Raw genomic sequence first — 21,328 nt, forward strand, 5'->3', positions numbered from 1 at the left:
CGCGGCCGCTGTCGTCCGGCACTCAGAGGAGGCCTAGCGGGCGAGCGCCGGACGAGCGCCTGGCCTGGCGGTGGGGAGCGGGGTCGGCGGCGGGGACGCGCGGGCAGCTTCCGGCGGGGGGCGCGCGGGGCGCGGGCGGCGCGGCGGGGCGGGGCGGGGGGCGGGGCCGGGGCCGCTGCGCCCCCAGCCGAGTGGCGTGCAGGCACCGCCCCCGCGCGCCGCAGTCCGGGCAGGAGCGTCTTCTCCGTGGCCGTGGCCGTGGCCGTGGCCGTGACCGTTGCCTCCGCGCGGCTCTGGCGGCGGCGGCGGCTCCCGGGGCTTGCAGAGGGCAGCGGGCGGCCCCTAGCCCGTGGCCGCCTCCAGCAGTCAGCGCTGGGACCGGGGGGCGAGGAGACGGCGGCGGGTAGTGCCCGGCCCTCCTCGCCTCCAGCCCCGGGCGACTGCGGACTCCGGGCAGTCCCCGGGCTGCGGCCAAGGCAGCGGAGCGGCCGGCGGGGAATGGCGAGATAGCGGCGCGAGAGCAGCCCGTGAGTGCCCGGGGCGGGTGGGCGCGGCGTGGGCAGTGGGAGCTGCGGAGCCCGAAGCCCGGTCCCGTGGGCGCGTCGCCGCGAGCGCCTGGCGGCCCGGGCAGCGTTGGGGGCAGCGCTCCGGCCGGCTCTGGTCTCGGGTCTCCGAGAGCATCCGAATTGAGTGACCTGGGTGGGGGGAGGGGGAGCGCTCGGTGTGTCGCGCGGCTCTGTGCGCGCCCTTGGGCCACTCGCAGGTCCCGGAGGGCGCCGACTCCGCGCTGCGAACTTCTGCCCCCTACGTAGGGCATTAAGTTCTGAGGCCGGAGGCTCCGGGGGGTGCGGGGGTGGGGGTTGGGAAGGAGATTTAATTTTTATTTTGTCTGTATTTTGATATGCTCATATCCCAAGGCGCTATATTGATTAAGTCCAAAGTTAAAGTGGTAGCAATTACAGTTAGACTCCATAACAAATGCCACTTCTGACGTGTTGTCTCACATCACAGGCTGGAACCCTGAGTTCTGACCGGCAGAAAACTGCCTATCAGGGTTGTGGATTTACATCTAGGCTTGAATAACGCGGTTCTCTCTGTCCCTCCTCATCTTTTGCTAGCAAAAATATATGAAGTCTTTTACTCACAGTTGGGTATCTTTGTGTTTCTTTTTTATATGCGTGTGTTTAATACAGTCGAATGTTGACACACCGCGAGTGGCATTTGTGTGGAAATTATGTTTTTGCATTTCTTTTTTATGTGTATTTTTAAGATTACATTCAACAGAAAAGTTTGCTGAAAGCTTTCCTTCCTATTTGTTCATTTTCATTTTCAGATTTACTTTTAAACAATTGCTTGAAGTGAAATTAATGCGACTTAATAGTATCAGTCAGTCAGGGATAGGGAAATGATCCCTAACCTACATTTAAAGCAACCTCCCCTCCCCCACAAATGACAAGGCTTTTAAAGCGTTTGTTCGGTGCAAACGATGCTTGCCCCTCCCCTTAACTGATTATTTTGCTGCAGATCTGAAATCCTGTTTCACTGATATCAGAGGGTGGCTTGTCTGAGCCTGGCAGAGGAAAGGAAACCCAAGCATAGAGTGTTTTTATTGTAAAAACAGGAGAGTGTCCCCTCACTTGTTTCTTACTTGGACTTTCTACGTTGTGGCCAGGTGAACCTGTGTAGCTTTGTAGGCTTTGTTAGGTAGGTACACGCTCAATTGAAATGGGAGGTAAGTTTGTTTAGGTGAACTGTGCAGCTATTTCTCTCCCAAGAGTCGAACGGAGGCTTATTTGCTTTGTAATAGGTTAGGTCACAACACGCACGCCTCTCTTCTGGGAATTAAGGATCAGGAATGGTGCAGTCGAAGAGAACAAACTTTTGTGGTTCTTGAATGCTTTTGCCTTTTGATGGCCATCCCTGAATAATAAGTTGGCAATAATAGGGAATATCCCAACATTTTAAATTATCCTATTAATCTGTGGGACGGGCAGTCCGTGCACACTGTGGAAGGTTCAGTAGGTAAAGACAGGTATAGAATGGAAAGTATATATACCTCTCTCTCCCCGATGCCCCACTGCACCCTGTTCTCCCCGGTAACCAGGGTTACTAGCTCCTTGCTTGTGTCTTTCCAGATGGGGCATATGTTAGTATAAACATGTAGTATGTTTCTTTTTATTTGTCTTTCCACAATTGTATATTGTATATACCCTGTTCTGCACCAGCTCCCGCCCTCTCCTGAGAGTAGGAAATCTTGGCAGTCTCTCTTATCAGCACCTAAGAGAGCTGTCTCATTCCCCAGCAGCTGCTGAGCACTCCATTAAGGAGAAACCCTAATTGATTTAACCTCTTCTTTATTGAGATAGGTGTAGGCTGTTTGTAATATTTTGCTATAAAATTGTAAAACATTCGTTTCTGAGGTTTTTAAGTGGATTTCAATTACTGCCAGAGGCCCGCAGAAGTAGTTTACTTCTTTGCGGCACATTCCAGGAAATAAATGCCTCCTCACTCCAACGAGCACCTTTCGTTTGTAGGGGATTTCCAAGGGGTCCATAAGGGTCCCTGGTGTCTTTGTGATGAAGTGGTGAGGGCCAGGAACTAACGTCACACACCTTGACTAACACCTTAGGACTTCATTTTAACACAAGGAATCAAAGGAGAGACATAGATTTTTAAGAATGATCATCAACAAAAATTCTTAAGAGTTTAAAGATATTTGAGCACGGAGAAAAGACGTATACCTTTGATAAAGTTGAAGCTGACAGCAGTTTGTTTTATGAAACTTGTTTGCCACCAGGCACTGAAATCCCTCCCTTGTGCACATTTTCACCAATATCTCAAATTTTGATGTTGCTCTAATATGGTTACAGATTGCGCAGTTTGGGAGGGGGTTATTGATAAGTCTTAAAGGGGAATATGCTTTTAGAAAATATTTGGCTCTTTCATCGTAAGTTAAAAATGGACTTCTCAGAGTGCTTTCAGAAGAATAAATTGTGGAAGTCGTGCTAATGCTGGAAATTGAGCCTAATGCATCATGAAATCTGAGTATCAGCCGCTGTTGAGCTTCACATTTCCATCATGTTTATTTTTGAGAATGTTTCTAAGGCGAGTGCAAGCAGTAATGACCTTTTTGTTTTAACTGATCAAATGCATGTTTTCGCACTTAAGGTATTTGGTTTTTCCTTTATTAGCTGGTACCTGTCATCCTGATACAAAACTGCTAATATCGCTTATATTTGCTCTTCCTAAATGAGTACTTATTGAGCATTTGTTACACTATTTCAGGCAACTTTATGGGGACTGAGAATGTAGCAGGGCTCGGCGGACTGGCCCCACGGTAATGAGTTTACATCCTAGCTGGGGAGGCAGAAAGCAGAGGAGCCATAAAGGAGATAGTATCAGATAGTGCTAAGTACTGGAGAAGTAATAAAATAGGGGGCGGAGCAGCTGGTGCAGGCTGAGTGCCTCTAGAAACCTCTCTGAGATGGAAAGATTTGAGCAGAGAGTTGAAGGACGGGAAAGAAGCCTGTGGTTTTGGAGACCCGGAGGGAGAGCGGCTCAGGCTGAGGGAACAGCAAGTGCAAAGGCCCAGGGGTGGGGCTGAGCCTCAGGTGCCCGGAACAGAGGCTGCCTGTGGGGCTGGAGTTGATGGTGAAGGGGGACGCGGGGCAGGCAGGACAGAGCGGGCAGCAGGCGCTGGGAACATGCCCTGCACGTTTGAACCTTGGGTGGCGGTGTTTCTCCACCTGCTGTGAGCTCCAGAAGGGACGGGTCCCCAGCACCAGGAGCAGCCTCGGTCCCAACGGGCCGGGAGTATTTGCCAAATCAATAAATCATCAAAGAGTTAAAAAAAAAAATAATCTTGCTCACTTTGGGCCAGAATGCTTAGATTCGGAAGTTTTTTATCTGAGCTTTCCACCTGGGCTCTCGCCCTTGACATCACCAAATCCGTCACACCCCTGTTGCCACAGCCTCTCAAATGATTGCTGAAGCCACTTGTGTGGGATTGCTGTGCTCTGAAAAGCAAGTGTGAAGCCTCAAAAAACCACAGCTAATTTTCCAGGACGTTACAGTGATCTCTACGTCAGAACTCTACCTTGATTTCAGTGGATGAGCCATTGGCTGAAGTGTAAAATCTTCCGAGATTCCCCCCCCCACACACACACCCGCCCATTTTGTACCGAGTGTCTCATTCCTCTGGGCCGATGACGGGCCGATGAGCACCCATGTGTGTTCCCTGTGCAGGTACTGTTCTCCTCACGGAAGGAATGCGTGCATGTTCTATTTCAGGGAATACCAGGAACTGCGGTGTTTCCTCTTCCCACTTCTAAGCTGTCATTCTAAATATATGTTCCTTTATGTTCATTGGAAGCTCGGGAAGTGGATTTTGTGCCAAGCAATTGTTGTAGACGTCTAATAGGAGCCTGCCCTCTTTGCCTTGACTGTGACTTCTGGGCTCCTGTTCAACATCGGGAGTTTGGGGGATCTTGCAGAAGGAGTGGTTTGGATGTTTCGATTTCCTCTTTTCCTTGGTTGGTCCCAGGAACCCAGTGAGTTGTTTCCATGGGAGAGGGTTTTACCCTCCATCCCTCTCTCACAAGCTCCGCGCACACACTGTCGAGGGTGGGTTCTCTGACTCCAGCTCTTCAGTCACTGTCACTGAAGGGAAGGCCCTTGGGGCAGAGAGCAGGTGCTGGGAGCATCTGCGGTGCTGGGAGCTGGCGGAGGTGCAGGGACCTGGGCGTTTGAGGCCCGGCACTCTCACGGCTTCCTGTGCATTCCCGTTGTGCGCTGCAGAGATGGGGACTTACTTCACCTTTGTCTCACTGTCTGGAATCACCACACGCCTTCTCACCAGCCCCTGCCGCTGTTGCTCGTGGGAGCAGAGGTTGTGCTTTATGGTTTTACGTTGCAAGTCGAGGGGGAAGCTTCTGGTGGGCAAATTTCTCATGTGCTTTTGCTTGGATGTGATACACTCTTGGCTCTGACCCGTCCGTAGAGCATGTATGGAGGAAGACTGGGAATTGTTCTCTGTGCCTGTGGGTGAGAATGCATGTGTTACCCTACATTATTAAGTGGCAGTATCCTGAAAGACCACAAGGAGGCGATATTAGTTCCTGAAAGTCTTCCTGTGGCTCTTCCCTAGAGGGGGCGGTGGGTACCGAGCCCCCTTGCTCTGCCTTCCTCAGACTGCTGAGAGCTGCAGACTCCTCCCAGGAGACCCTGGGTCCCGAGTGCCGTTGAAGTGGTGGTGGTGGCAGGAGAATCTGGTGGAAAGTGACACGTGGTGGCAGAAGCAGTGCTTCCCCGTTCTAATATTAGAAATGCTAATGGAGCCGTGAGTTGTAAACATTCCGTGGACAGAATCGTGTGTCTGTTGAGTGCGGGGTGGGGGCAGCTGCAGAGAAGTAAACATGCTCCACCAGGACCTCAGTGCTGCAGCCCCCGAGGGTGCCGGCGTGCCACCTTCAAGCTGGGGTGCCCGTCACCCCCCAGCCCCCCCCCCCCCCGCCCCGGCCTGGAGACTCACTACCCTGCCAGCGAGGGCCTGCTTCACGTTCCGTGCTGCTGTAGCATTTATAGCGCAGCACGAGAGCGGAGGAGGCGAGGGCAGTGTAGAAGTCTCTTCCAAGAAACAGCAATGTAGTCGGGAGCATAGGTCTTCATCTGATTAGAACCTTACCCCGTGTCTAGTCCTCCAGGACACTTGGATTGTTAGCATTCCACTGTAGCTCTAGAAATTAACTTTTTTTTTTTTTTCAAAGCCTGGTTCTGATTTCGTGGAAGCACGATACAGAGCTTGAAATGCAAAGAAAGCTCTTACGAGTAATAGGAACTTAAACACTCCGTCAAAACCAGAGGACGTGTAGGATTTGAAAAGCAGAGGAGACCCAGGGTCATCCGGTCCACTTCTGGTAAAGTCGACTGATAAGGCAGCCGAGGGCCAGGGGCGTCCGCATTCGGGCAGTTGTCCGGTAAACGGAGAGGTGAAAGGATTTCGAGGACTTGGGATTGCACACTGACTATAAGGTAGTGTTTATAAACTTTGAAGGCATATACAATTCCATGAGTTTCTTGTTAAAAAAGGAGCCTGTTGCTACCAAAGCCCAAACTGTGAAGCCTAATATCAGCCAGAAGGGCATATTAAGAGTCTGTGTTTTATTTACAGGCCTGGGAATCTGTCGGAGCCTGCTGTCACTGGGCTTTCTGGCAGTCCATTCTTTACTTCTGTCTGGCGAGATGGGATGCCTTTCAGGTTCTACATTTTGTATTTGAAAATATATATACCTCAAAATCTAGCACTCGTTGTCACATTGTTTGTTGTTTTACTAATAGTTTCACTGTTTTTTAAAACTTGGGGCCATGGAGGGGTTTGATTATTTATTTACATACAAGTCTAGCCAACTAGACGGTTTTGAAAAATTGTCACTTCCAAATGCTGCTGGTGGGTGTCTTCAATTGTTACAACTTTCCAGGAGGGCAATTTTGTATTACTCATCGAAAGCCTCAAAAATGTGCCATGTCCCTTAGTCAGGCATTTCCACCACTAGGAATTTAAGGGGGGAAAAAAAATAAAGCATGTGTACCGAGACCGGCCTAGAGGAGTGGTCCTCACCTACACAGGGCATACAGACACGGCATTCCTGTAATCCACCCCCCCACCCCGACCAGACCCCCCCTCAAGTCCCCCGGCACGCTGACCCTTAACCTGGTGGAAGTCTGTGTAGTGGCGTGAGTGTCTCAAAATTGGGAGGGGTGTGTTATCTGAGAGTTTGGGGGAAACTCACCCCCAGAACTGGTGACCTCCGCAGAAAGTACGTGCGAAAAAAAGCACCTCTAATGTACAGAAATGATTTCTGTGGCCTTATTGTTTATGATATCAGGACCATTATAAACTAGAGACCATGCAAGTGCTCCACAGCAGGGAGTCGACCACACCAGTGGCGGCACACACACGTGTGTCATAGGGAGCCCTTTCTGCATCGGGCATGAGGCAGGTGCGTCTGCTGAGGTGGGCAGACGCTCAGAGCTCGTTAACCGGGAAAGCAGAGCACAGAGCAGTGTGTGCAAGTTGATCTAAGGTCTTCGGTTTTGGAGGGTGAGCGTGAGAGACAGAGCTGGTGTGTGTGTGTGTGTGTGTGTGAGAGAGAGAGCGAGAGAGGGAGAGGGAGAGAGAGAATATGCCAGGAAGATTACATACCGAATGTTAGATGAGACTATCTTTGTGTGTGGACATTATAGAGGACTATTAATTCTTTTTATTTTCCTGCTTTCCAACCTAGAAAGCATGCTGTATTCTAAAGGGACTGAGATCAGGTCCCGTTTCCCATTTGCAGGTTGTGTGACCGGGGCGCATCCTGGGTCAGTTTCCTTATCTGGAACATAGGAGCAGTGGCGTCCAGCTCGCGGGGCCCACACATGGGGGCAGACGCAGGCCTGGTGCGATGCTCGAGGCCCACCGTCTGCAGGGCAGGCAGAGGTAGCTTTACAGTTGTGAACAAAACGCAGCTTATTCTGGTACCATTATTTACTTGTTACTGTATTATTTTCATACAAATGACTGCAGACCTGCTTTTGTCCCCTCCTCTACTCCTGCGAATACAGGGTTTCTAAGCAGAATAACTTTGTTGTATCACTTAACATCAGACTGCTGTGAACAGCATTTCAGGACACGCTGACAAAATATTCCACTGCTTCTGGTCACTGGGAAATATTTTGTTGACTTTTTATTTACTTTAAAACAAATAACTTTCCGTTGCCAAGAAATTTTATTTTGAGCGGAAGGCATTTTTTTTTCTTCTGCTGTTGCTTTCAACAATCCTGTACGACAAGTTCTTGAAGGTCAGATCTTCCTTAGAGAGCTGTTCGAGTGCAGTGGGATTCATTCATCAGGAACCAGTAAGGGCCTTTTTGTGTTGTTATTTATTTATTTATTTTTGCCAGGCAGTGGGTGTGCGCCACACACACAGCAGTGCCCGGGAAGGACATGCCCTGCCCCTTGAATGACATGGCAAGTGACCAGTGCCATTCAGGGCCAGGGGAACACACAAAATAACTATGTTGCTGCCATTGACCCTCAAGGAGGCCTCTTTTCCTCCCCTGCAATTTTAAGAGAGACTTTGTTGTCATGTTACTTTTCCGCGAACACAAACATTCCTCCTGCTTATTCCACAAATGACAAAGAGGAGCAGACTAGGTTATTTCTCCTTGACATTCACCGATGATTTAGTGATGACTTATGTTGTACATGTGTGCGACTGTCCTAGGCTAATAGTCTTAAAATTGCTGCCATATATCTTCTGCGAGGGACTTGCCTTTTTGAGATTATCTCCGATGAAACTACCGAGGCGGGTTCCGACCAATACATTTAGGAAGCGTGGAAATCACGGGTGTTCTGCCTGGGAATGTAATTCCGGCACGTAATCTCACTGAGGATGAGAGCGGTGAGGCATTCGGTTTAAAATAATGTTTCTATCTTGATAGTATCTGCCATTAATTTCATAATTTGTTCCTTATGCAGGGACAGTTTTTCTTGAATCGGCAACAGTCGTAAATATTTTGATACGAAGTAGACCCTCCGTAGCCACGAAAGATGTCTCGGAACTGCCGTGACCAATGCAGGCCCAGGGTGTCACCTCCCTCTCCCGTGCGGCCTGGTGGAAGGGGGCAGTCTCGCCAGCTGAGTCACCTTTCCCCCCCACCCCCCAGGCTCAGTGTGTGGTTTGAGCTGCATCACCACATGGGCTGGGGCCAGCAGCAAAGTCTACGTTTTGCTCTTTCTATTTGTCACCTTTCTTCCTGTCCCCACCGTTGCTTTCCGTGGCCCACTTGACTCCCCCGTCCCCAGTGGACCAGCAGTTAGCTTCCTTTTTTCTTTTTTTGGTTGAGAGGCCACTTTTCGCGAAAAATGCTCTTCATCCCCCTTTAGGAGAGGTCCTGACTGAGGACGCGGCTGTGGCAAAGAGAGCGGCCAAGCGGTGTGGACATGCGGACATTGGGCTGCTGGCTGGACAGAGAATCGCGCCAACTTGCCCTTTCCCCAACGCCAGCTTCGGTGAAATCGCAGGTGCCTCTGTTGGGGAACTTCTCAGCGTGCTCACCTGTAGGCAGAGCTGTGACGGGGACCCTCGCGAGGGTCCCGGGGCTCCACTGCTGGGAGCGGAGGCTCGTGCAGGCGCCCTGCCCTGCGGTGCGGTGCAGAGCCCAGCCATCCGTCTGCCTTCGTCCTTAGGCTTCCCACGGAGACAGTCATGGCTGTTTCACTGGCTCCTTAGTTCTGCTAAAGGACAGACGGCGGTGATGGGAGAGGGTGAAGGCAGCTGAAATCTGTACCCCTCGGGGGCCCAAGGAGGAAAGACGGGGAAGGAGCGGCGTCAGCTGAGCTGTGAAGGACGAGCTGGCGTGTGTGGAATGGACGAGGGAGGGTGGGTGACGGGGGCCTCCGGAGAGGGGGAGCAGTGTGCACGTCTGGGGGGACCCTGCACAGGGCCAGGGCTGGTGGGGAGGAGTGGACCAGGAGGTTGCATCTAACTTCCAAGAGACAGCGGGAGCCTCCTTTCTGCCAGGCCAGGGACAGGCATGGAAAACTGCAGGTGGCGCGGGAGACCGACATCCTGGATGGGTGGCGGTGAGTTGTGCCGGAGAGGACCTGGGGGTCCGCAGGCAGTGAGGAGTGGTAGGGCAGGTCAGGGAAGAGCCCTCAACCGGCCGGCCTGGAAGCCCGACTGTGTTTTCTTAATAAAGGCACGGCAGTGGCACAGGTGCACGGGCCAGGTACTGACTCCAGACTCCTCCCTCCCCTAAAGCTGCTGGTTAAACTCACTGAAGAAGCGCTGATGTGCTTGAAGCTCTCTCACACACACACACACACACACACACACACACACATGCAATGCCTTCCCGTTAAGTAGGTAAATGTGCAAGGTGTCCCCCAGTGCAGGTGGAATCAGAGAAAGGGGGTGCCCTGGCTGGTGTGGCTCAGTTGACTGGACCATCGTCCTTACCCGAAAGGTTAGGGGTTCAGTTCCTGGTCACGGCACATGCCGAAGTTGCAGGTTCAGTCCCGGGTCCAGGACCATATGGGAGGTAGCTGATCAGTGTTTCTTTCTATGGTTCTCTCCCCTCTTCTCTCCCTTCTCTCCCTTGAAGCAACGAAAAAACATCCCTGGGTGAGCATTAAAAAAAAAAACAAGGAAAATGAAAAAGAGAGCAGGTGAAGCCTGGAGCAACGGAGTGGCAGAGCTAAAGCTGCCGGTCAGAGGGTGCAAACTTGCAGCTGGATGAATCCGCTCCGGGGATCTAATGGACGGCGTAGTGACTGGTTAATAATAACACTGTCTGGTGTACTTGGAATTTGCCGGGAAGATAGATCTGAAGCCTTCCCGCCACTCACAGCACAGAGGGTCACTATGAAGTGACGGATGGGGTGATGAACTTGACTGTGGTAATCACTCCACGGTGCACAGGTGCAGCGAGTCGTCACGCTGTGCGCTCTGAACACACACAGTTGTATTTGTCAGTTACACCCCGGTAAAGCCGGGGGGAAGGTGGGCTGCACCTATGGAGAGATGGAATGAGACTACTTAGAGTAAGATCTTTGTTGAAGTGAGGATTTATAATAATTTAGACAGTCCCAAAGACAATAATAGCTTCTGTTTCTTATTAATACCTTCACGTTGCATCATCTACTTAGGGATTTTTCAGACTAAAAATGCGTCCTCTATTTTTTTAAAATATTTTATTTATTTATTTTTAGAGGGGAAAGGGAGGGAGACAGAGAGAGAGAGAGAGAAACATCAATGAGCGGTTGCTGGGGGTCATGGCCTGCAACCCAGGCATGTGCCCTGACTGCAAATCAAACCTGCGACACTTTGGTTCACAGCCCGTGCTCAATCCACTGAGCTACGCCAGCTAGGGGTTGCGCCCTCTATTTTTAATGCCACTGTAGGATGGGGTTTTAGAGGTGCTTTGTGGTGAAGTGAGGAGACAAAATACACCCTCTTTTCTTTCTTTTTTTGTTTGTCCTCACCCAAGGGCCTCTTTGCACAGCTTTAGAGAGAAGGGAAGGGGGAGAGAGAAACACTGATGTGAGAGAGAAGCATTGGCTGTTGCTTGGACTGGGATCACACACACTGAGACCAGGGATCAAATCCGCAACCTTCTGGATACAGGACAGTGCTCCAACCAACTGAGCCACACCAGCCAGGGTGTGCCCGCTTTTTCTTCTTTAAGATTTTATTTATTTATTTATTTTAGAGAGGGGGAGGGGGAGACAAAGAGAGGGAGAGAAACATCGATGTATGGTTGCATCTTGTGTGCCCTCCGCTGGGGACCTGGCCCAAAACCCAGGCACGTGCCCTGACTGGGAATCGAACTGGCGACCCTGTGATTCACATGCCACCATTCAATCCACTGAGCCACACCAGCCAGGGCCTCTTTTTCTTTATTTTGGCAGTTATGTTACATTATTGGCACATTTCACTGACTAGCCTTTTGTTTCCTTCAACCTGTCTTTGTTCATTTTCTGTCTGTTATTGCTGTCATCATCATCATTTGATTTTGGGATGCTGAAATAATCAATGCTAAATTAATCTTACCGGATTCACTTGTTGGATTAATTCATCAGAGTCCGCATTATTACATCCAGCCTAGTTGCTATTCTGCCCATTGTTTGATCTGCAAATCTGATCAATGTGATTCCTGCGTCTTCGCCCCGCTCCTTGGCTGAGGTGCTGGGAGCTCGGTCACATCTGTCCATGACCTTCTCCAGGTCGACAGCGTCCGTCCGTTCGCACCCTTTGAGTCAGGATCGCGTGGTGAAAGAACCCCCTTCCCTCTTCTCTTCTTAAGATTTAATTCATTTATTTTTTGGAAAGAAGAAAAGGGGGGAGAGAAAGAGAGGGAGAGAAACATCCACGTGCAAAGAGTGATCGGTTGCCTCTCACACGCCCCCATCTAGGGACCGGGTCTGCTGCCCAGTCATGTACTCTCACTGGGGATCGAACCTGTGACCCTTCAGCTTGCCGGATGATGCCTAACCAACTGAGCCACACCAGTCAGGGTACAACCTGTGTTTCTGCATCTTGCTCATAACTATTGTTCAGGCATTAGATAAGACCTAGTTCAGACCCAGGCACCTCCTGGCTGTTTCTGACCCCAGCTTTCCCCATGTAGCAGCGGCTGGCTGAGTGAGGCGAGGAGGTGGTGGGGCTGAGGCACGCTCCTCCAGGGTCCCCTTCCTGGGGCAGTCGTTGTGTGTCCAGGGTCAGCAGGCAGCTCACACTTCACTGCTCTGTGGAATCTGCTTTCTCGACAGACTGTCCCTTTCCTAAATGGTTTTGCCAGATGCCAATTATCTCAAGATCTCTCTGCCACTCTTAATGTAGAAGGTTTAAGCAAATGTAATGTATCAGGGTGTTGTTTTTTTAAGAAGCATTTGTATTCTAAGTTTTGAGATTGAACAATACCATAAAGAAAAGAGAGAGAGAAAAAAAGAAGCTATTCAGATTCTTTTGGAGAAGAGAGCTTCAGATTCAGACCCCAAAGATTGTTAAGAAAGGATTCAGGCACATTTCAGTAAAAAAAAAAATCGTGCACCGAAATAAAAGTCTTCAAACAGTTTATATTTTAAAGTTGTTTCAACAGCAAGACCAGAATTTTTCAATGCCAATACATTCTGAAACAGGTTGTTAACTGGCGCCCTGAGAACTGTGTTGGCCTGCATGTATGTTTTGTTTGGCCTGCGTAAGGTTTCTGAAAAAAAAAAAAAAAAAAAATTGGAATGCATTGCCAGCGTTTAAAAATAAGGCAGCTTTACATTTTAAACAACCACCCTCCTGCACTGCTGACCCTTCTGGAAAACCTTGAAGGTCAGTCAGTGCCTACCGTGGACGCCCGCTGCTTCAGGGCCACCTGGCTGCGAGGGCTAGCCGCCCACCAGCCTGCCGGACCTCTGAGTTTCCCTGGACCAGTGTCCCCAGGGGGTCAGCTGACCGGGCAGGCCCTCCCCCGTGCGTGGGAGTTTGCACCTGCTGCATTAAGAGTGAGGCAGTGAAGAGCGTGCTTGGGGTTAGTTGGAGGGAGAGCCGTGAGCGCCGGCCGGCTGTTGCTCTCGTGTCCCTCCAACTGCCCGCCGGCCCCTGGTCGTGACGCGGTGAGTGGAAATGCGTGGTGAAGCAGGTGCTGCTCCCCGAGAACAGCATTGGCTGGGGCGTCAGGGCGTGATCAGCTTTCTCGATCGCATTCCCCCTCTGCTGGCTCGCTGAGACGCAGACACGGGGCCACCTCTGAGAGGAACACGGCTGCAACACCTTTATGACACTGGAAGCAGGGAAGTGGGCCCCGGGTCAGAGCTGTGTCATCTTTGAGCTCTTAGAGGATTTCCTCCGGGGGACGTTTGTCCCAGGTCACACGCCTGCCACGTAGTCACCGGGGGAGGAGGGACTGGAGCCGGGACTCCAGCTCCGGTCCAGTGTCCGCGTTTTCCAGTCTGGCGCCCTGGTATCGAGGTGCAACCTGAGGTCAGACCCCGGTTCAGGTCCAGGCTCTGCCCCGACTTGCTGAACGGCTTCAAGCAGGTGTCGGGAACCGCCCTGTGCCTCATTGTCCTTGTCATGGGAAGGGGAGAATAATGACACTGACTTTATTTTGTAGTGGGATTAAATTCAGTGTTGGATTTAAAGAACGGGAAACCGTGCCTGCTCGTCATAAACATGAAGCATGCATGGTATCTGAAAAATAGTATTTAGGAACTGTGCGTTATCCTGGCTGACTTAGCTGAAACCAGCGTGCCAACTACACAAAACGACTACATAATTAATATCTGCCCCTCTTAGAATGTAGAAGGAGCCTGAGGCTAGTTTTTTACTTCACATGTTTTAAAAAAGTCTCTAGCAGTTTGGCTTGGTAATGTGTTTTTATTCATAAATGGTTCGGTAGCGAACCAGTGCACTCAAAAGCATGCCGTTCAGCTTTCTCCCCAGAATGCAGAGAGACCGCCGGGCATTGCCCAGGTGTTCTAAGTCCTCTCCAGACACCCCACGGGGCTGGACCTGGGCAGCTCACTAAGTTCGTGCTGACGACCCAGCGCACGTGAAGCCCCCTTAGGTGGAAGACAAGTCTCTGCTCTTGGGGGCCCATAACCAATGGGAAGAGTCCGGGGTGGTGGCAGCGGGACGGGAAAGCACGGCCTCTGGCATTCCTGCTGTGCTATGACGAATGTATGTCCAAGTGGGAGGTGAAGCAGCGCAGTGGGAGCAGGGAGAGAGTACCCAGACCTGGGGTGACGGCCGGGACCTGGGGGTGACGGCCTGGGAGAGCGCCAAGAGAGGAGATGCCCCCAGGTCGGGGGTAGAAAGGGGGCAGATTGTGGAGTCCAAATTCAAGTTGGAGTTGGAGTGTGTCCCACCTATAGCACTTGGGAGGAGAGCCTCTAGGCATTTGGCCTGGAGCTGGAACGGATGAGGAGGGCCAGAGATAGAGACACGGATTTAAGGCCAGGTGAGTCACAGTGGACGACAGGCGTCCAGGCCCTTGCTGGATGGGGACGTGAGTCAAATGAAGGCGTGGTTGGGAGATGGCCTGTGCAGATGCGGACGAGGGCCTGAGCAGGGTCCAGACGCAGGGGTGGAGGCCGGGGCCAGAGCCCAGGCCTGTGCTGGTGGTGAAGCGGGTGAGTGGGTGGAAGGGGCGAGGAGGGAGAGGAATTGGGGGGTGGGGGGACTCCTCTTTGGGGCCAGGCGCCCTAGAGCCAGTGTGTGAAAGGGAGCTCACTTTTGCACACGCGGAGTTTCTGAGGAGTGGCTGAGACGTGTGAGTGGATGTGTCGTATCAAACATTCTGTCGTTCCCGGAGGGCCTCACCGGGACGAACTTGGGCAGGAAGGCAGGACGCTGTCCGGTGGACGGTGGACCTGTGACTGGGAGGGGCCAGTGCAGGAAGCGCCGGCTGAGAAGTCGTCAGTTACGGGTGGTGGCGAGGAGTCCGGGAGGGCATGGGGGGCGGTGAGGCCGTGGGCGAGGGGGCCCCACCGAGGAAGTCAGACTCAGAATGACACAGAGGGCATCCTGATGGCCTCTCAGGTCAGTGGGGGAAGCATGGGTGGTCTCATGGGTGGCGTTGGGATGCGTGGTAACCATTTGCTGGGGGAGAGGAGGCAGGAGTCCCTGACTGTCCACCAAAACTAGTTTCGGACTCGTACTGTCCACCAAAACTAATTTCATGGAGATTAAAGCTTAAACTATCAAGGCCTTCAGTGCACTTGAAGACAGTGTAGGTGACAATTTATAATCTTGGAGTGAGAGAGGAATTTGGGTCAGAAACCACAAAGGACGAAATTGAGAAATTGCCTTAATGAGAGTCAGATACGAACCTCAGTGGGAAATACCTTTGCAGTGCTTGTAACAGAGTTCATGTGAGCCTTAGGGCATTTCCTTCTTACCCAGCCGAGAGGAAAAGATTAATGCCTAATGAGAAAAAACGGAGACAAGGTGAGAATAAGCGGTTTGCAAACACAGCATTGCAGATTGCCCATAAACCCGTGCAAGGGTGTTTTGCCCACACTGTCAAGGGCACACTGCAGGCCTTACAGTTGGGAGAGATTAGCATTTTTAAAAAAAAAAAAAGATATCCCTGGTCTGGGAGAGAGGGTGGGGAAGCAGACACCGGAAATGCTGCTGTTCCCGGTTCTTTTTGAAGGCTCGCTTTTGTCACGCTCTCTGCATTTAAAGAAATCCCCGGTTAATCTTGAACGAGAAGGGACGTTCTTCAGGTGGTTTCTTCGCGGCGGAGGCGGGAACAAGCAGGCCGCGTGTTGCGTGGGCGTCCGTGAATGTTTGCAGAGACGGTTGCGTCCTGGCCGCTCCGAGAGCCTGGGAGGTGACAGATGAGTGCACGTGTCATTCTCCCGTGTGAGAGATCTTCCCGTGGGGACGGAGGGACAGGAAGGACCGCGGTGCGGGGAAATCGGGAGGGGAGCTGCTGCAGCCGCCCCCGCTGCAGTGCGTGGCGGACAGGGCAGCCACGGCCATGGGAAGGGCGCCCCCTGCCGGCTGCCCGGGAGCCTGCGGCCGGAGCAGCAGGAGCCTGGGGAGGAAGGACGCTCAGCCCTGGAGCGATGGCTCCCTTCTGTTCAGACGGCGACGCTGATCGAGCACAGGCCCTCGAATCCCCAGGTGAGGCCTCACTGCAGTGAAGAGGACCACACTGACCGGAGGGTCCTGCGAAACAGAAAGTCTGCCTGGCAGGGCGCGAACAACTCCCCGGAGACGCAGTAAAGGGTGACAATGACAAGGAGGCTCTGTTCGAATCGCAGACCGAGAAACAATGGTGGCTCCTCGGGGGAAGCCGTGTCGTGCAGAGTCCACAGAGGCACGTTCTCACCACCTGGCGAGAGTCCTGTGTCCTGTCCTGTCCTCCCCCGGCCGGCAGTGTGCACACCGACGCTGACTCAGCGCCCCGAGTGCGCTCCAGGCTCCTGGGTGCACAGTGTCCCCGGGATCCATTCCCATCTGCATGCCCCCGCCCCACCCCAGGTCCAGAGAAATAGCTAGCAGTTCCTTCTGTGACGTGGTCAGGTCCAGACACCTCAGTAAGTATTTATGACCCGGCATGTGCATAGCGGTTAAAAAAATAACGCGTATGAACTCAAGGGAAACAGCCACACGTGTGAACCCTCTGGGGGCGTCATAGCCCCCCAGGCTTTGGAAACTGGACGCTGCCACCCTCGTTTCCGTGTCCACACTGAGTTTCGGATGGTGCCTGTGTCGGTCACAGCGACCAATGAGTACCCTTCCCCCTGCCCGTCGCTAAGAGCTGCCCCAGCTCTGAAACGGAGCTGTCCTGAGCTCCGGGTTCTGACGGCGTGGAGCACAGGCCACCTTCTTTGCTTTGAGAAATTAAAGTCCTAGTGTAAATACTCCGTGTGTTGGCTCCTGTGCCCCGGGGCTCCTCTGTGCAGGGTTTGGGAACCACAGCCCTGGCTTGGGTTCCCTTGTTCGCAGTGCTTGGGTCAGCGCAAAGCCCAGCAATCAGAGAGCACAGAGCACGGACATTAAATTTGTTTATGTCTTGCTGTTTCGCCTGCCCACCAGCCAGTTTCCCGTGTCTGCTCAGTGCCAGGCTCTGTGCTTGGGCAGGGGGCTGGGCGGAGGGCAGGGGCTAACAGGGACCTCTTCCCAAGGAGTCGCGAGCTGTGGGAGGAAGGACAGATCAGGAAGCGATGCCTTCAGGCAGGGCCAGGGTAGGGCTCAGGCAGCCTTTGTGGAAGCTACCCGGCCCTGACACTGTTGTGGGAAAGCAGCCCCGGGCCTCCCGGGCGGTGAAACTGTCCACAGCAGCACAGGTGGGTGGAATTTGTCCCCTGGGCCCTGGTTCGTGCAGCCCTGTGCGTGGGGTGTGGCCAAAGCCCCTGGAGGCGGAGGGAGCCTCCGCAGGCAATCCCAGGAGGGGCTGCAAAGGTGGCGGTGAGCTCTCCCGCCTCCCGCCTGGAGCTTCCCAGGTGAACCCAGGAGGGTGGTGGAAAGCAGCAGGGCGGGAATTGCGGTCAGAAGAGAAATGTGTGCAAACACAGAGTCACGGAGGAACCCAGCAGCTTGGAGAACAGTATCCGTTTTAGACCTCGGATAAGATTGGGGGGTGCCCCACGAGTCTTCTCCCCTGGGTTAAAACTCCAGTTTTGTGAATCATTTTTCTCATTGTTTTGTCTTCTGCCCCGTTTTGGGGGGTGAATCGCATCTTCTAGGCGCTTCCAGAGAACAGGTGCATGGCCGGTTGCCGCCACCTGCAGAGACTCGGTTTGCTGCCCGCCTAGCTCATTGCCTGCCCTGCCCTGCCCTCTGGGCACTGGCACGGGCATTCTGTCCCTGCAGCAGGAGACAGCTCTCCTGCTTTTGAGAATGAGCTCCTGGAATTCTGTAACAGTGTGTTCTCCGAGAATAAGACATTGGTGGGAGAAAAGCAAGTTCTGACAATGTTGCAAATCGGAAGGGAGCAGAGACAGTTTTCTCGTGTGTGTGTGTGTGTGTTTCTGGAAATACGTCGGAAGGGCTCTGTTTGTAAGTGACCACGGAACGCTGTGGATGGCTCGCCGAAAAACACACGAGAGAAAAACATGCACAGAGACAGACCAGTTTCTGTGGGGAAGTAGGGACGAAATGGCCACCCCCCCTAGTGGGGAGCGCACCGTTTTACCGTCCATACCTGCTTTTATTGGGCTCATTTTGCATAATAATTCAGGTAAAGTACAGTACTCATTAGGGGGAAGTAAGGAACTATAGAAAACAAGGAACTCTGCTGGTCTATTTGAGTCGGGGTCAAAGAGCTGTAAGACTTTGAGGAACAAACTTCCTCCTTGGACCCCTCTCATTCAACTGAGAGCATTCTAAACAAAGAAGGTTTCACAGTAATTTACATATTCTTTGTTAGGCCTGATCACCTGGGAATCCGCCCTTTTCAGCACAGAGCTGCACCACCCTGTCATTGTTTCAGGCTTAGCACGGGAACTAAGGCAATAAGGAGATTTTCTCCCAGATGAGAACTCAGGCTATGCCAAAGCCAAGGAGCGAGGGTCCATCACCCCCTTTTGCTGCAGCCCCCCAAGTCCTTCTTTTGGGGGGCCTCCCAAAGTGATCGTGCCTAGCTTAGGTGGTTCCCCCGTGGGGAATCTTACCCATCTTTGGCTAACCGACCAAGCTTTTGGGGGTTCAGTTATGAATAAAGCAGCAGAAGCAGCATTCCTGCCAGGAAGATAAGCTTTTGTCTCCTTGCTGGCTTATGGTTCCAAGGGCATTCCCTTAGCCTTAGCCTAGGCGGGGGTTTCAGCTTCTGATACCAGTCAGGGCGGTTCCCAACATTTGTATACTGTTTTGGTCTCAGATGAGTCCATTTGGAAGTTCTACAGGGGAGAGAATCCAGGTCTACACAAGCAAGCATCCTATGTGTTACCTGAACAACTGGCTCAGGGTTTTCTCTGTAAAGAAAAGACTTCTTGATCATTCACCTGTTCTCAGTGAAGCAGGCGTTGGCAGCTCTGCCCTTGATTCTTCTCTACCTGCGGCTCACCGACCTCCTCGGAGGTGTCCCCTGACGAGTGGCTCTTGCTGGCACAGCCCTCTGCCTGCGGCCTGCCAGCAGGAGTGGGTACGCAGCTCCCCGTGGGGAAGCTTCTCTGGGCACCTCTGCTGCACTGCTGGGGGCCGGAGCCCGGGGATTGCGTGATTGGCCGTCAGCCGCACCCTGATCCGTACTGGAGCTGGGGTGACCGTGTGAGTCCACAGCACCTGGCCGCAAGCTGAGTCTGGGCTGCCCTGCCCCGCCCCACCATGTCAGGGGACACACTTCTCTTTTCCAGAACCACTGTCAGCTTGTAGCGAGGGACTGCCTCACTTTGAGAGAATGGGTAGCCGGCCGGCGAACACGGTTCGTGGTTATTTTCATCTCCCTCGTTCAGTCATTCCCTTACACGCTGTGGAATTCTGCAACATCAGCAGCGGGCCTTGCAGACACTGCAGGGGTCCATTTCCACTGTGCTGAGTGCTTCCGATGGCCCGGAATGGACTGGAAAGTCGCTCGTCCAGGAAACAGTCGGGCGCTGTGGAAGTGTGCGCGTGCGGCCCTGTTCGTGTCTTGGTCCTAATCCCTTCAGCTGTTCGGGACTCGGCCGGGTTCCCGACAGCCCTCAGCGGAGCGGAGCCCAGAAAAAGCTCGCCCTCTCCTCTCTCCGTGGAGGGTGTTTCTTCAGTTCTGTCCTCAGGGTCTGGTGGCTTAGACGCTGCGTTTCCTTTCTTCTGTCCCGTCCCTGTTTCTCATGTCTCCTGTGGCGTTTTCTATTTTTGTCCTTTGTTGTGTCCTGAAAGATTGCTCAACGTTTTTATCTCTCTTTGAAAAGAAATTTACTATCAAGCAGTATATTTAACTTGTGGGAGCTATTTTTATTTCTGGTTCTTCCTTTTTCCTTCTGCTTTCGTGGCTGTGCCGTGTTTGCTGTGAGAACGCTGTTCAGAGGTGCTGGTCTGCTTGTTGTCTTTTTCCTTCTGGTTTTCCGTATCCCCCCTCCCCCCCCCCCCCCCCCCCCCCCCCCCCCCCGGTGTGGGGGGTAGTTTTTACTTTCCTTTCCGGTTGTCCAGCTCATACTGAATTTCTCTGGGGTGCCGTAGGCATCGCATATGCATATGCAGGGTGGGCAGGAGTTGGTTTAAAGTTGTGAATTTGCAAAACAACTCACAACTATCCTGGTATTGTTATTTATTCGTTGGTTATTGTAGTGTTTCTTTGTATCATTTGTCCTTTTTGTCTGCTGCATTTGCCTGCTGCTGCACGTTTTGTGATCCTTGGTTGTCTGTTCCAACGTAAAAATGAGCCAACATTAGGTCTGACCAGGAGGGGTCAGTACGTGGAAGGCCCTATCAGTGGGCGGGTGGGCTTCATTCAGCGAGAGCAGGTGGGAGCGGCTACTCTGCAGCCCCTCAGTGGCAGGTGTGCACGGTGGCGCCCGGCACCTGGGACTGTGTCAGCTGCTCCGGGTTCCTCGACTGTTCTTTGTGTCTGTAGGGAGAACACCTTTGTGGAGCCAGGAGTAGGAACATAGCAAAGTTGACTTCCGTAGACAGACCTTCAAATAAATCCTTTAGTTTCAGCCCACAAGTCCCTGCCGCCTCCGTCCTGCACTCCGAGGGGGCTAAATGCCACCCTCCCCAGCATCGCTGCTCTCCCACCAAATCTGTCAGCTGTCCTTGCACTTCATGGGGTCTCCCTGCACCTCCCACCATTTACAGAACACACAGCACTTCCGTGTGCTTGGTGTGCTTGTAAGCCTTTACTCCTTTAACCCCCTTTAATCTCCACAACAAACCTACGCATGGTCCCACTGCACAGGTGGGAAAACCAAGGCACAGAGAGGTCAAGGTCACACAGCAGGTGGCAGAGCTGAGGTTCAGGCCCCATCTGTGTGTCAGCCAGCCCACTGTCCTGTCTGCATTGTGCCAGTAAGACCCCCTGTCTCTGCAGCAGAGCCTGAGCCTCATCGCCTCATCACCTCATCGCTTCAGACCGCGTCTGCTTCTAGAACCGAGTCCTCACCTCTGCTTCTCCCTGGACTGCGGCCTCCCTGCCTCGTCCCTGTCCCCCTACCCCACCCCAGAGAGTCCGTCCTCCCCGCAGCAGCCAGAGACCCCGTCCCAAAGTGCACAGCACATCGAGGGTCGCCCTGTTTAAAACACTCCAGCGGCTTCTCATCTCGACCCCGTTACCCTCCACACCCTCCCCTGGGCCCCGAGGCCCCTGGGGCCTGACCAGCCTGCGTCTGATGTGTCTCCCTCCTCTCCCGAGACTG

The 21,328-nt window shown here is 52.8% G+C and overlaps 1 protein-coding gene across 1 annotated transcript in view; it reads left to right on the forward strand.

Moving 5' to 3' along the window:
• Positions 1–259: 259 nt before the first annotated feature.
• LIFR (LIF receptor subunit alpha) overlaps positions 260–21,328 on the forward strand; it is a 68,134-nt gene continuing 47,065 nt past the window's right edge. Inside the window, exon 1 of the mRNA XM_028525260.2 lies at positions 260–527. The gene's annotated coding sequence lies outside the window, so the exon portion shown is untranslated. The remainder of the gene's footprint in view (positions 528–21,328) is intronic.

The sequence above is a fragment of the Phyllostomus discolor genome, chromosome 3, assembly GCF_004126475.2.
Source record: "Phyllostomus discolor isolate MPI-MPIP mPhyDis1 chromosome 3, mPhyDis1.pri.v3, whole genome shotgun sequence".
Taxonomy (NCBI): domain Eukaryota; kingdom Metazoa; phylum Chordata; class Mammalia; order Chiroptera; family Phyllostomidae; genus Phyllostomus; species Phyllostomus discolor.